At 38.6% G+C, this 14,129-nt stretch overlaps 1 long non-coding RNA gene across 1 annotated transcript; it reads right to left on the reverse strand.

Moving 5' to 3' along the window:
* Positions 1-1,399: 1,399 nt before the first annotated feature.
* LOC306850892 lies at positions 1,400-6,811 on the reverse strand. The gene is made up of 4 exons (XR_013782450.1): positions 6,704-6,811; positions 6,518-6,600; positions 3,867-4,110; positions 1,400-2,707 (listed from the first exon to the last, which is right to left on the reverse strand). It is a non-coding gene; the product is annotated as an uncharacterized lncRNA (long non-coding RNA).
* Positions 6,812-14,129: the final 7,318 nt, after the last annotated feature.

A 14,129-nucleotide genomic window follows, 5' to 3' on the forward strand; every position in this document is an offset into this window, starting at 1 on the left:
GACGGACTCAAAAGGTAAGTGCAATAATGTGTCTTTATTTACAGGACTTGGGTGCTGGTGATCGTGAGACAAGGTGAGTAGCTTCTTTGTCGTGAATCTTGCAGGTGTTGGGTGATAGTGCTAATCGGGTCTTTCTGCCTTGCAGGCGGGTGGAGCGTGACCGGAGAGGAGTCGGATCCCAGACAGATGATCACACACAGACGGGTCTGAAGACTGAGAGGAAGACGGGACGGAGAACAGCAGGTTAGTACACAAGGTAAGTAATCAGAGGTAATACTCATCGACTGGAGAGCTTCAGAGTAGAGTCCAGCAGGTAGCAACGAGATCGGACAACTGTGGTGGCTGGGGTGAGTGCTTATGAAGTGTCTGTGATGAGGGTGATGACGAGGTGCAGGTGTGCATGATTAGAAGTCAGGTGAGGCAGATCTTGGGAGTTGAGTGACGGGGGAGCCTGGCCATGCTGTTACAGCCTGATTGGGAATAGATGCAGTGATTGACAGGTCATGACAATGTGTAGAACAGCAGAAGAATCACCTTCCAATCACCTCTGCCGGACAGAGAGAATCAAAAATCACACACTGAGAGTGAAGGTAAAGAATTCATTAAATAACTTAATATCTGACTTGGACAATAACAAATCCAAAACAATAAAAAAATTATTTATCAACATTTTTGCTTCTCTTATACGATCTCAAGCGTATAAAGCTAAGAAATGGTCATCTTTGAGTTTGAAGATTGATGTTACACACATGTTGCTCTGCCTCATTGTTGGCTCTAATCAAAACATGCCATGTAACGAGTGTTTAAAATCTTTATGTTTCACATCCTATAAATATTACAGTAGGCAGTGTGTACTGCATAAGCTACTGTTTCGCTCCATTGTGTTGTTACAGATGTGCCTCGCTGTGTTCAGCATACATAAAACCATCTGTTATTTTTGTTCTTGCTCTTTTTGTTCAAGGCTCTCATGTGTATTTCATTCGGAGTGGTTTGTATCTGTGATTTGTTACGTTGCTCACTGAATATCTGCCTGTGTGTTTTGATTATGGTATTGGATTACCTTCATTATACTGATGCATTCTGATTCCAATATTATGTTTGTGATTTGGAACATGGACTAAAACACTGTGCTTGGATCCTTCAGACTGATTACATCTTGTATTGTTGCTCGTGCATTGAAAAATGGGCCAGAAAGCGAGAGCAGCCAGAGAAAACCTGAATAATTATAAGCCCCAGAGAAATGCTTGACCTTTGATTCTTGACACACCAAATATTCAGGGTATAATTAGGAGATTCAAAAAAATTCAGTGCAGCAACCATGTCATCTTAATCCCAAATGGCCATCATACATTATTCTCTCTTAATGATTAAAACATATTAAAAACACTTTTTTTTCTTTGATACACTTATCATCTGATTATGCTGCAAATGCTATTAAAAATGACAAGAAATAAAGACTCCATATTCATCCTTATTTGCTAATGTCAGATATCTTTATTATTTTACATATTTGAGTGTAGAGTTCATCTATTTTTAGCTGGATGAATGTTTATTCCTGAAGGTAAAATACTCCATCTGTATTAAAGTAAGGCTTTTTGTTTATGTACCACTATAAGACAGATGGCTTTATATCCAGAGTGGAGAAGATCCTTATTTACACACTCAGTCTACAGGTTTAATATTTTACAGTCTTAAAGAAAAATAAATCCATTACAATTTGGAAAATAAGCTAGCATTGTGATTTATTAGCCTTGGTCTGTCTGGTGCACATCATTTAAAACATTATTCAGTATTATAAATTAGATTTTAGCAACAAGAAGTTTTAGAAGAAGTGTTAATGATAATTTCCAAATGACTGCAACTATTTTAGGTTCTAGATTGTCTTGTTAGAGCTGCTTTACAGCAACATTTGGATTGCCTCATGTTTTTTGAAGCTTGCATCACTGATTCTGTTTCTTTCCTGTTTAGTATTGTGGAAAGTTTATTGTATAAAGCTCTATATAAACAAAGGTGACTTGGATGAGAAAATATTAGTACAACTATTTAACACGACTGTCTTTCAAAATGCAATTACATACTGTGAAGGTGCAGTCACATTAGCGAAATTTTGCAGACAAATAAAGGTCCATTGCCATTGTCTGTTGTCAATAGTGATTTATGAAGCACAACTCATACAGAATTCACTTTCAAACCAATCAGCTTTCTGTTGGTCTACACAATGAATTGATGTTACCAACTTTGACTGAAATCTGCCTGGGGAAATCTTTTGGTCTCTATTATGAATTCCTTATAACTTAGATCCCTATTGAAATTACTCGTCTGTTTCATCTAACAATGATAAATGTGTCGGCACCTTAAGTGGTTATTCATGCCAATTTAATTAAATGCCACACTTAATACAGCAATGATTTTACAAACGGTTTATGAATTTACTGTGCTACTTTTTCACGAACGAGGCCCATGAATCACATAGGAGACTAGATCGTATGACTTGGCAGTGTTTTTCAATTATATTTGTCAGTACTGAATAAATATACTTTGTATTTATGTTATACTTTGCAATTGACATGTCCTATTTCAAATGGAATTTTTTGTCAGTTTGTTCTGGGATTTTGGAACAGAGCAAATGTCTTTGTTTCCTTTTTAATTTGAGAAGGCCACCACTGGATGAGAGATCTGGAGTAGATGGTCCACAGGAGACTGTGTTCTGAAAAAGAAAGAAAAACAGTAAGTGGATGACAAATTTCAGCAAGTCGCATAATCTGAAATAACAGTGACGCTGCAATATAATAATATAAGAGCTGTAACAGCAGAGCACAGAAGTGCTATGTTTGCTATGTTAACAAGATGTACGTGGTGGGCTTTTGAAATAGACCTTTAGTCTGATATAAATTCCAGTTGCAGTTATACTTTAATCATGTTTACACACACACACACAAACTTACTATTTAATTATACTATTTATTCAAAGTCTAAGCTACTATTTGTATAATAGTATACCATATATTCAGACAGATGTCTCTCACAATTATTATTATTATTTTTAAGTATAAGGATAAACAGTCATTTGAAGTTCACTTTAATTGGGACAGCACCAAAATAAAGTTTTTTTTTTGTTTGTCTGATTTGACTCATCTAACTTTTTTTAAATTTTTTTTTTACTTATTTACAGTTATTATTATTTGATTTATTTTTAGGAGCTACTGCCTGTCTTGCTTCTTCAGCCAAATGCATTCTATTTACCAAGCAAAAGGGGTCTGTATTTATTTATTTATAAAAAAAAAAAAATGTACACTGACTGAGACTACATTTATTTGATCAAAAATACAGCAAAAATATGCTGTAATATTATCACAAATTAAAATAAAGGTTTTCTGAATATATTTTCAAACATAATTTATTCCTGTGATGATAAATCTGAATTTTCAGCATCATTACTCCAGTCTTCAGTGTCACATGATCCTTCAGAAATCATACTAATATGCTGATTTGCTGCTAAAGAAACATTTCTTTATTTTAAGGTGTCCTTGTTACAGTGTAATTATACATTTAAGTACTGAGTAATATTAATTAACTGCATGTAGTTACTGTATCGTTAGGGTTAGGATTAGGGTTTCGCTTAGGGTTACTTGCAAGTAATTATGCATCATTTATTGTTATTATAGTAGTGAGTACATGTAACATATGTAACAAGGACACCTTTAAATAAAATGTTACACAAATCATTTGCAGAATTTTGAAATGTTTTTACTGCCACTTTTAATTAATTTAATCTGTCCTTGCTGAATAAAAGTTTTTTTTTTTTTTCAAAAAAATTTCCAAACTTTTGAATGGTAGTGTAAAGATATATAATTCTGGGTACTTACAGACAAACATTCGAATACACATGCCACACATGGCAACCACGCTGGCGATGTTAAGAGCTCGGCCGCACTCCGGACTCATCAGACAGTTCTTGGTGCTAATGCAACATCTGCAGCAGCTGCCCTGCTTGTTACCAGCGGAGCGGCTCTGACTAGTGTTGCTCGTGTGCTGCTCGGTAATAACGTCTTCATAGGATGGTGGTGGTCTCTTGTAATTCTCCTCCATGGTTGGTCTCCTAGATCAGGCCTGAGGGAGGATGAGACAGTTACACCGTCACTCATGGATGCGGAGAATCAACCGGTTGTAATTATGTTCCAGTATCTGAGAAAAGCCTTTCAGTGTCATTAAACTAATATCGAAATAAATCAATGCTCTATGGATCACGTAAATTTTATCTGTTGACACAGAGAATGCACAAGTCAGAGTGTTGTTTTGAACCTTTAAGTGACAATTAGCTAAAAATGCGACTGTGCTCGGTTGTTTTTTACATTTGCCATTCGGTGATGACCTAATCGGGTGCAGCAAGTAACATAGTTGTGAGATGAATGTGTCAGTATTAAGCTCAGCCCTTCTATAGCAGAGCTCAAGGGCGAAATGCAAGATCATTCAAAACAAGCGTTGAGCTCCTCCTAGGGAAGTCATGGCCTAATGGTTAGAGAGTCGGCCTCGTAATCCAAAGGTTGCGGGTTCGAGTCTCGGGCCGGCAGGGATTGTAGGTGGGGGGAGTGAATGTCCAGTGCTCTCTCCACCCTCAATACCACGACTGAGGTGCCCAGCGAACCCCCAACTGCTCCCCAGGTGCCGCAGCATAAATGGCTGCCCACTGCTCCGGGTGTGTGTTCACTGCTGGCTGTGTGTGTGTGTGTGTGTGTGTGTGTGTGTGTGTGTGTGTGTGTGTGTGTGTGTGTGTGTGTACGTTGGATGGGTTAAATGCAGAGCACGAATTCCGAGTATGGGTCACCATACTTGGCAGTATGTTACTTCACTTCACTATTCCTCTTTCACAGACTCACAGTTTAAAGCTCCTAAAGAAGTAGAACTTTTATTACACTAAACTTTTCACAACAAAAGATCCATTCCAATCAAATAATGTACCCAAGGACCAGTGGGGATTTCTTTAAGACTGCAAGGGAAGCTCAGCTTCCCCTATAATGTCAAAAAATTAATGGTCAAACATTTACTATTGTGTTAACATTTTATTGATTAAAAATGCGTTAGAACACGTTCATCTCGAAGACGAGTTCGTTCAGAATCAGCTACATATAGCAGCTGACTCGATTTCCTTCTCATATATTCCCGTAGCATCAGTGTATTTGCCTGTTGAAGCCCAGCGTCCATTGACTTCTATGGGGCTGCTTTGAACAGTTTTTTTCAGCGCTTCAAAACTAGACGCTCATTGGATAAATGCTGAGATTATGTCCCGCCCCCGGACGCTCAGCGTCTCTGGGGGTGAATGGAGGAGTGGGCGGGGCCGGACTCCGGGCTTCTGCGTGATGATTGGAGGGTTTGTCGAAAGACTGCATCTCCTTTTGATTGACAGCGATTGTGTCCTATAAGAAATCGCTGATGCTGAAGCTATTCGAGCCAGTGTTGCCAATTTAGCGACTTTTCAGACCACCTTAGTGACTTTTCAGACCACCCTAGCGACCTTTTTCCCCAAAAGTGACTAGCGACAAATCTAGCGACTTCTTTGACAAACCTTAGCGAGTCTCTGTGATCGCTGGTACTGCCGCAACGGCGCGAGGTCAGCGCGCACGCACCTCTTTCTCTGTTCAGTGAGCGGCTGAGAGGAGCGTTCAGTTCAAATAGATATTATGTTGCTTCTCTAATTTTACATGCAAATATAGCCGAAATCACAGCACAGGAATTGTCTTGTCTTATCTTGTGTGTATTATTTGATTTAATCAGACGACGGCTCGATTATAAATTAGGATTTTTGTGCAGACTAACTTCTTGGGAGGGAGAGCTGGTTATGTATTCTTAAAGGGCTGCGTTTCAGTCACTATTTCATATTTATCCTGTTGACTGACAACATAAAAAGTAAAATATATAAAGGAGAACAGTTTTATTGAGAATTTGGCTGCATTAAAATACAGTATGAGCACAGAGAGACAAACAAATGTAAAAGGCAATATGACGCGATGACGTCATGAATATGCTAATTAGTGCGTGACGTCATCAGCTACTTTCCATCGAAAGAAATTGGCAACACTGATTCGAGCTCAGTCCCATAGTGGACTTTGCAAGTGTAGTCAAAAGACAAACTGCTGCAACCGATTTCTTGATATTTGCTTGGCGAAATTGCTGGCCAATTTTCATTATACATTTCACACAATTATACACCACATTCCTTGTTTCAGTTTAACCTAATTCCCACATTTCCTCCGTCGAGTTTAATGTTTTTTTAGATCGTTTGTTCATTCAGTCATTCATACAGTAGGCCAGGCGGTGAACTAGCCAGCTAGAAAACTGCACACGATGGCAGAATTTACGTATAAATAAATGGACAATTTTTATGATGTAGGCCGAAAATGAGCTTCCCCTCTTTGAAAGACCAGCAGCCACCACTGCCAAGGACAAGGCTGCAGGCAATGTATGGATATGTTTCAGATTTCTCAAATTACCAGAGAACTGCCATTTCAATTCAATGTACCTTTGTCAAGCGCCTTCGGACGTTTAGAGTCTTCTTTTTTCTTTAATCTTCCTCTCTTCTTCAGTCCCACTTCTTTTTTTTTTCTTGAAATTGAGAAGAAATTAAAATCCTCAATCACTGCACTGCCACAAAAGGAGAAAAGAGCATAGAAACAACATACTCAGCTTCTCAGATGATCTTGTTTACCTCTTTTGTATCTCCTGTCCTCTTTTCACCTTTTAAAAGTCACCGTAAAAGTACATTTCAGTAAGTTCTTTCAAGCTGTCTTTCTCGTGATGTTGACAGGGCTGATCTGACGTACGCCTGGGTGGACTCTTAAATATAAATACCGTACCTCTGTGACGGCGTGTTCCACAGGGCGTGCAAATCAAGTTTTTCCTGCCTGTCCTCTGAGAGTCAGTCATTCTGGTGCATACCACGTCAAGCAAAACCTTTTTTTATTTTGCATGGTTGCACAAGGGGTTTAACTTTTGAATAGATCCTCTAGGTACATTTAACAGAGGACACTTGTGTAGTTAACAGAATCAGCTGTATTTGGTGCTTAAATATAAAGTAGTGTACAATACAGTGTATACACAATATAGCATGGGCTCAATTACAGAGGTAGCAACTGATCTACAAATGCACTTTCAATGAACTTCCTTCATGTTTTTTCAGTCTCTTGCTATACAGCGAATGGCATCATGAAGTAGGAATCAGGTCTTCATCCAGCCCATTACATTCATCAGATGAACTAAATCACTTGGCCTTCTTCCAAATGAGAACCTATGGGCAAAGAAATAAACAAAATAAAAAATAAATAAAAAAACATTTAGTAAAATCATAATAATTTTTGTAGCTAGTGGCAGTGCTTTTTTATTAATTCTTTGATGAAGAACTACATTTATTTGGTATCTCTTTCTCTCCCTCTCGTTTTTTTTTTTGGTAACACGCTGTAAATGCCTACTGTCATGCACTTTTGATCAATTGCTGTTTAGGTTAAAGTGTACTGCTGAATGTACTGACAAGCTTTTATGGTAAACTAAGATATATTTTAATGTCATTGCAATTGAAACTTGTGTCATATATTTAAATATTTTTGTATGTACACATTAGTAACCATGAAGTTGCAGTTTAGCAGATTTATGGTTCCATTTTATTTTCAATAGGCTACTTCTGCTAACTATAAGTAACTGTGCAACTACATGTAAACAAACTCTCTTTAGAGTATTAGTAAACTCTTATTTTAGGGTTAGAAGAATAGAAGAATAAGCTGACATGCACTTGCAAAGTTACTTATAGCTAGCAGAATGTCTAAAGTGGACTATAGAAATAATTGTTACCAAATTTATAACATATTAACTTTTAAAGATCATTTCAAATAATACACCACAGTTAAAATTACAATCAAATACTTTGCTTTTGCTTTATGTTGGGCAACACATCAAAATAAGTGTACTCCTTTAAAGTATGAAAAAGATGATTAAAACAATAATTTAAAATGTGCTTTAAAGTAACTTTTAATCTCACTTAATTATAAAGTGCGCTTTTTAAAAGAAACGTAATAAAATCATACTCTCTGAAATCATAAGTACACTTATGTAGCTTTTATTTAATTGATTTATATTATCCGCAAGTACACTTTTCATGTACTTTTCAAATTTGAATTACAAGTGCACATTCAATACAATAAAGTGCATTTCTTCTTCACATGTGTGATAATGTAAATACATAATGTTAAGTGTTACCAATAGCTTGGAATACGCCATCAAATTCTAACATTGGAGCCACAGCAATGTACTAGTTAATATACATGTGCACTACTCATTTGTAACTCCACCTACCTTCTCTTGGTTTCTGTGTAGATCTGGGCTGCTCAGTGGTCAGAACGGCAGCACAGGAGTCAGCAATAGTGCTGCACGTGAAACACAGCGTATAGCTGCAGTCGTCTGGGCAGATGAGACAGCAGCCATCCAGACAGAACTGACAGCACAGGTTACAGCAGCGGTCCACACAGGGCTCATCCCGGTGACAGTTGTCCCTACAGCTTTCCCTGCACTCAGGACAAGGGCCAAACATTCCACTGCAGCTCTGTCCCATGTCTTCTTGAGTTAAGCAGTCTCTGCTGATCACAGCAGCCCTCCGACCAAAGAGAAAATGTAACATAATAAGTGCGTTTATGAGTGCGTCATTAGGGGACTGCGTGAAAACACCAATTTGTCTGCTCATTTTAACTTTCCATGAGCTGAAGAAAGAGATGACAGGCTGTGTTTGTTAGCAGTGAGCTTATAAGCCTCAGGGTGGCCCAGGCCACCCCTCCTCCTGTGCTGAGTCAATTATTAGATAGCGTCCCGTGATTAGCAGCTCAACAGAGAACAGTGTTGAGTCTGTCTCCCCTCAGGATGACTGTGGATTGGCTTGCAAAACAGTCGCTTAAGGAACTGTTTTGTGTGCTTGCATAAATACATTCGCTAAATGTCTGTTTTAGCAAATGTAGCATAATAACCCACAAGAGAAGTCGCATTTAAACCAATCTATATGGGCCGCTTTATTTGATCACAAGCAAGCCTAAGATAATGACAACTTGGGGGACGTTTATTCACCTTGAGCACAGAACAGTGTCAGCACAATGGAGTATGGGACATGGGACAAGTTTTCTAGTCCCAACTGCACATTTTGTATGTCTATGTAAACTATGTTGACTCGTTGTTTTAGGTTGGGGTCGATGACTTTTTTTGGTGTGTGAAATAACAATGAAATCTGCCAAGGTTTTGAATGACCAACTTCCTAAATACATCCATTGGGTACCTAAATGACTAAATCATTCAATTAATACGCATTCCTAACAGACTGAAGGACGTTTTTCCCTTTACATTTCTTTATTATATTAAAATTCAGCTGGCACTTTTTAAACAGGGCCATAGAGAATAGTTTACACTGAAAAGCAAGTGACTACCACTTCTAAAAGATGATGATCAAATCATTTATCAAAGGATGAATGACATTTTACATTGCATTCAATTTATACAGTAAATGTTTTTCAGTTCTTGCTTTCCTCTGAGAATCAAACCATTGATGTTGATCTTGCTAGAATATCAGCAAGTCAATTATTTTCAGCCCCACATTAGTAGATCTTTGTTCTATAAGAAGTGAAGAAGTGAAGTGACATACTGCCAAGTATGGTGACCCATACTCGGAATAAAATCAAAGACATAAATGTATTTTGAGACAATATAACTGGAACAACAAGATCTGAACTACCCTTGTGAAATCATAGTTTAAATTGATATAAAATGCAGCTAGTGGAACCTAAGAGTTTGTTTTGACTTACTTAATTACACCTTTAAAAGTAATTTTACAATTACTTCTGTTGTAATTGAAATATGATTAAAGTGAACTTACGGAATAAATTTCTGATCATTTCTGCTGAAGCGTGTCATGGATTTAAATGTTTGTAATTACACATTAATTATAATGAAATTGCAATTTAGTGCATTTAAAACATATAAACTTCAAGTGTAATATTAAATAACACACCATAAAATCACAATCAAGCACTTTATATGTGCTATAGTATGTTAAAATGCCTACTTTAAAACAAGACAAGAATATTAAAACATGATTAAAAATATTTACTTTAAAGTAAAACTTTTAATTTGACAATTACAAAGTGCACTTTGTAAAACTGTTAAGACTGTTAGTCTTGAAAGTGTATTCTCTTTAAAAGTGGCCTTTTTTCAATAATATTTTTTTTTGCGAGTAGTTTTGTAAAAATATACTTTTATGATCTGAATTACACTATAAGTGCACATTCCATACAATTAAGTGCACTACTTTTTCAGAAGGGACTGTTTTTCTAATACTCGTTGATTTTGGCTTTATTAAATAAAAAACATTAATATATTTTGACATAATATAGCCTTGGAACATCAAATCCAGACCTGGGCCCTCATTTATCAACAGTGCGTAGAAAAGGTTCTATATTTTGTCCAACGAATGAAATTTAGAATGTGCCTAAGTACAAGAAAATCCGCATTTATCAAACGTGCGCACGCAGTTCTTATGCACATGAGTAAGCAATCATTGTTGATAAATACCACATGTGCGTAAGTACCATGCTCGTTCACATTCATGGTCATTAGCATTCGGAAACGCCTCCAATTAACCATATATGGTGACAACACTTCCCTTTAAAAATTACGTGATTGTGTTTTTTCCTCACTGCAATAATGGCAAAGAGAGCAAAGAAGAGGAACTTCACAAACACAGAATTAGAGATACTTGTAAATGAAGTTGAATCCAAACAACAGATATTGTTTAGTTCATTCACTGCAGGAGGAATTACAAATAAAAGAAAAAAGGCTGCATGGGAGAATGTCACCAATGCAGTTAATTCCGTTGGGTCTGAGGAGAGAACTGTCCCAGAAATAAATAAAAAAATGGTTTGATATTAAAGTATTGGCTAAAAAATGTGTCACAGCACACAGACGAGAAATGTCCGCAACTGGAGGAGGACAGACAACAACGGAACTTTCCCCATTGGACAACCGCATAGCCTGCATCATCGGAGACACGGCTCTGTCCGGGATTACTAAGGACGGTGACACTGATGCTCTTGCGACAGAACAAACAGGGCCATCTAACACCCAAAGTGAAGGTAAAATAAACCAACTGGAATAGGATATTGTGTTTGCATACATTTTATTTCAATTTGTAAACTGTTAATGAAATCATTCATAGGATAAACTCAATTAAATTAATGTGAACATGTGTTTCCTTAATAGCGACACCCGTTGTGCCTGAGGAGCTTGAGGAGCCGGGCCCATCCATTGCCCCTTCCATGCGCCGTGCGCCAAGAGTGCTGAGTGAGGCGGTGCTACAAAATCAAGAGGAAACAACAAAATCCATTAATGACCTAAAGGATCAACTGAGCAACATAACGAATGTATTGATTCAAATCAACGAGTCTCTGAAACAGATTGCCTCTTGCGCAAATACAATTGCTAATAAACCATAAACCGCTGACTAATGTGATTTCAGTTATTTGTTTCCACGAAGCTGCAAAACACAAAATGAAATCGCTGTAATGTTTCTGCACTCGACCAATGGCCAGACTTCCCTAAAATGTCTGTATGATTCTCTGTCTTGTCTGAATGCCAGCGGCATTAGGAGGTGGCAGGGGCACTGCATCGGGCATAGGGCCGTCTGGTCTTGGGGGTTCCTGCAGAGGGATGCCCTGTCTGATGGCCAAGTTATGTAGCACACTGCAAGCAATGATGATTTTGCATGCTTTTTCTGGCTGATACTGCAGTGTCCCTCCCGTGCTTGACAGACACAGCCATCGTCCTTTCAGCAGGCCTATTGCGCGCTCAACTGTGCTCCTTGAGCGCGCATGGGCACGGTTGTACGCCTGTTCCTGCTCGGTCCTCGGGTTGGTTAGGGGGGTCATTAGTCATCACAAATTATTTGCACGTTAACAGAATGAAACCCTTTTCTATTTACATAATTAAAATCGTTGGTTGATGGTGCTTTTATGGCGATGTGGGTGCAGTCTATAGCTCCAATTATGTTTGGGAATCTAGAAATGGCATGAAAGTCCCGTTTTATTGCGGCTTGTTGAGGAATTCGATAAGGGAACTGGATGTAGGTTGGGGCCAAGGAAATAATTGCATGCAACACTGCCGGCATGATCCTACTCACTGATGGCTGGGATATACCAGGAAATGTGCCAGTAGCTAAAAATCCAAGGGTGGACAGGAGTTGGATGTGCACGGGAATGGCTTTCGTGCGATTTGTTTCTCTCTCCAACACTGGTCCTAAATCACGACACAAATCCAGCAGTACATTTTTGGGAAAGCGGTACCTACTTAGAAGCCACTCTGTGCTCTTGCCAAGCAGATCAGCGCGATCTTGGAAAACGCGCTCTCTGCGGAGCGCATTGTTTGCCAAGTCTTCCAATAACGCAAGATAAGCCATTGCACTGAGACAAATATATTTCACATCTGTCTTTTATAGGGTTTGACACCAATTAAGCATCGTGTTTAAAACTAGACAAATTATAAATTGAGTGTTTTAAAGGAAACACAGGACATATGTGGATTGCTTAATGCTTACTGTGACACTCTTAAATGCTTTTTATGTGTAGTGTCGCTATTCTACCACTAGATTATCTGCGTAAGCATGCTCAGAGGTGTGCTTATATTTACACACATTTCTACGTATAAGTACAACTTGGTGAATCCCACACTTTGCGTGAAATTGTTCTTACGCACTCACTACGCACAAATCTGTCCGTACGCACCATTGATAAATGAGGGCCCAAGACCCTTCAAAACCCTATTCAAATTGTTGAGTTTTGTCCAGTGACGCCACACACCATAACCAATAGCATTTTGTCATCAATGACCCCAAGATCAAGACTCCAGCTCAGGTGATAAGACTTTGAGTGGAGTGCTGACATTACCGTGATAGCCATTTTTTTAAGTGGTCTCCTTTGTTTAACTTCTTCGATATTTATAATTGAATTATAACAACGCTCCTTTAAAAGCCTTTTAATCTTTAAAATCAAAGTGGAAAATTAGATATTCCTCATGAAAAGCAAAAGGTGACCATTCCCACACACCTCAGTCTTAGACACACATACACAAACCGTCTTTTCACACAGTTAACAAATCAACACACAAGAACATGACAAGTGAATCACTATAAAGCCGAAGTGACCTTGACTTCTCCGGTAGCAGTGCGAGCAGTAAAAGCCTGTAGTGTGCTATTGTGGGCCCTCGGGCTTCCATTAGTGAATGACATGAAACATCTGTGAGATATGAGGGCATACAGGAGATGATGGAGGCCAGCTGACAGGTCTCAGCATAGCAGCCTCGCATTTGCGGTAGACTCACCTGTACAAATGCCTGTGCCTCACATTCACACAAGTAGGGATAACTGCAGGCTTGAGCAATGGGCGTGGCGAAAGGTTAGGGCGTGCCAAAAGGTAGGGGCGTGGAGAAAGGTCTTAATGATTGGTCGACAAAGCTGTCTGTCAGGGTGTGGGGGTAGGGTTAGGGGTAGATTTTGTTGTACTGATTCACCTTTCGGAACGCCTCATTTCAGCACGCCCATTGCTGCAGGCTGCAGCTACCCCCGTATCACGGCTTTGTCTTATTACCTCATTCATGCTGTAGGGAACTGCACCCAGTGGTGACTCTTGTTTATTCAGCTCTCTCACAGCGTTACTCTGTGTCTACACAGACAGCAACACGCCAAGGGGCGGATCTCTGATTTCATGGCTGCATACATCACTGTATGTTGAAAATACAAAATGTCAACACACTTTTCCTCCCAAATATTATAAAGCAGTGTGTTCATTGTTATTTCACCGGAGATCCTGTATTAGCTATTAGAAGACGTTTGGATGTACACGTGGAATGCATGTTGAAGGCAGGGAAGTTCTTCAGGAAATTTTCAGGCAATTATTTTAGTTTGAAGGCATACAGCAAAGTTTAAAATCTTTATTTTCTCCCTTGGATTAATTAATTCTTCTGCTTTGGATAAAGGTGTCTGCTTAATAAAATATAGTAATCTAAATCAGGGGTGCCCACACTTTTTGTGTGGGGTTCTACTTTTCAAATGAAACTCA

Source organism: Barbus barbus (assembly GCF_936440315.1).
Source record: "Barbus barbus genome assembly, chromosome: 3".
NCBI lineage: Eukaryota > Metazoa > Chordata > Actinopteri > Cypriniformes > Cyprinidae > Barbus > Barbus barbus.